We start from the raw sequence: 2,464 nt of genomic DNA on the forward strand, positions 1-2,464 counted from the left end.
ACACACACACACACACACACACACACACACACACACACACACACACAGTGAGCCAGCCCAAACAGGGGATTCAGCCAGGGTACAAAACCCAGCAGGAAGAGTCAAGACTCCCCCACAAGCACGGATGTCGCAGAAAGGAAAAAGAGAGAGAGACAGAGAGAGAGAGAGACAGACAGACAGAAGGAGAACGACTTAAAAGACTGTAATGATTTCACAAAGAGTCTAATAGCTCAATACGGTTTCATTGTCTTTGCTTCAAGTGCCCATTAAGCCATTACACAAATGCAGCTGTCAATGTCCTGCTTACACGACAACACAACCCCTTTTATAGTATCTGCACAGTGTATCTGTGTGTGTGCGTGTGTGTGTGTGTGTGTGTGTGTGTGTGTGTGTGTGTACAGTATGTGTTATGGATGATCCACGGATGATCTAGTGGGTAAAATGGATTATGAGTGAGTGTAAGTGGATGAAAGAAGGTCTTTGTGTCGTTAAGAGCAGCTTTAACTGGATAGAAACAGCCAAGGGCTGCAAGGCATTTACATCACACACACACACACACACACACACACACACACACACACAGATGGGGGTGAGGAAAAATAGAGCAGTGACCCAAGCATCCATAAGGTCAGACAGACAGAGAAAGTCTTTGACCGAGGGGTATAGAGTGGGGGTAGTGTCCGTGGGGAGGTGCGTGTGTGTGTGTGTGTGCGTGCGTGCGTGCGTGTGTGTGTGGGGGAAGTGGGCCTGGTGAGATGAGTCAGACAGTGATGTGATACGCTGGTACTCGCTGTCACTGGTCAGATGGTCAGATGACTAACTGAGTATAATAATAACGATTTCAAACAACCTACACACACATTACGAAGCCCTAATGCTGTGTTGAATACTAAGCTTGAGCAACAGTCATGTGGACACACGTGTGTTTGCTTCACTTTCGTGCTCCAACTTCTCTCTGCTGTCTGTGGCTTTTCCTGTGCGTCCGTCTGTCTTCACCCGTTTGCACGACAGCCAAAAACAGAGGCCCCAGTTCCTCTGTTATTTACTCAATCCACCGGCCTCTCCGCCTCCATGTGACGCGTCGCCCTCCGCCCACCAGCGATCGCCATGGCAATCGCACCGCAGCGCGGGGTGAAATATCACCCAACTCTCCGTGACCCTCCGCTATCACAAGGTAAACACCGAAATGTCACTGGCCCTCCGAAGGTCACATGGTGCACGCTGGGAACGTAGGCGGTCCTCAGGTCAGGCGCTGCCGGTGACTAACATTGGAGGGGAAAATGCTAAATGGTCATTTACATTCGGGATCAAAGCGCTTAGCATTAAACAAGGGCATCGCTGCTGGCAGGTTTGTGCGACCGATGCAAATTGAACAGTTAAATGCTCTGACTGAACGGGAGAAAAAGGGTCCAACTGCTCTGTCAAGGCGGCGGGCTGCGGATACACTTGTTTGAACACGACCTTTCGAATTCTATTGAAACAAGGAAGCGTGACGAAACAGGTCGAGCTGCACAACGTACAGGCACAATGAACGATTAGAACAACAACCTTTTTTATGTTTGCCTTTTGAAAGGACTTTGTTAGTTGTTTTCTTTTTGGTGGATGTTTTTCTGTTATTGAAAACAGAAAGAAAATGAATTTGGGAAAATATTGATATTTATATTTGATATTAATGATGCTGAATGATGTTTTATTGTGGCAATAATTCATTTATTTTAGTAGTTTGCTTATAAACATCATAAGAACAGCTGTATTATGACATTTGGTATCGATCGGGTATCAGATTTTACCAAGCCCAATTTGTAATGATGATTTCCCTTATGGATTATGGTTCTTATTGAATCTTGGTTCCAATTCCTGGCACAGTATTTATTCATAAAAAACAAACAGGGTATCTGGAAGGAACATTTCATTAGATTTAGGGCGCCTTGACCAGCGGTTTGTGGATCAAGATGGGGTATTTTGAGACTTTTTTCAGTAAAAAGGTAAAACAAAGAGAAAAAAAGATGCCGTCTATCTGGCCACGCTCAAGGTAAACGTTTACTCTTGTGATTACTTGAGTTGGAAATACTAACATGAGCTAATTATGAGGTATTATAACTATGACTGTGGACATCCAAAATGTCCACAGTCATAGTTATAATATCCAAAAAATTCCAAAATCCAAAAAATTCTTGCACTATGCTGAGGGATGCCGCGATATTGAAAACCCAGATTTACAGTCCACGTGTGATCTTTAGAGTCTGAACAAAAAACCCACGTTGAAATAATATGTCGCTGCAGCCATGGCTAGTGGGAGGGTCTGCAGCTTATCAACAGTGAAGCTGGGCTAATATTTAGCATAAGGATAGGCTTTGAATCAGTGTGCAACTTGTGAGGGCTTCTCTATGTGACCAATCAGCCTGTCAGCCTCAGGGCACACACACACACACACACACACACACACACACACACACACACACAC

General features: G+C 44.8%; 1 protein-coding gene across 3 annotated transcripts in view; it reads right to left on the reverse strand.

Moving 5' to 3' along the window:
* srgap2 (SLIT-ROBO Rho GTPase activating protein 2) overlaps positions 1 to 2,464 on the reverse strand; it is a 49,172-nt gene that overhangs the window by 17,853 nt on the left and 28,855 nt on the right. The window lies entirely within an intron of this gene.

Source organism: Anarrhichthys ocellatus, unplaced genomic scaffold, assembly GCF_004355925.1.
Source record: "Anarrhichthys ocellatus isolate YVR2014 unplaced genomic scaffold, GSC_Weel_1.0 scaffold1, whole genome shotgun sequence".
NCBI classification, from domain to species: Eukaryota; Metazoa; Chordata; class Actinopteri; order Perciformes; family Anarhichadidae; genus Anarrhichthys; species Anarrhichthys ocellatus.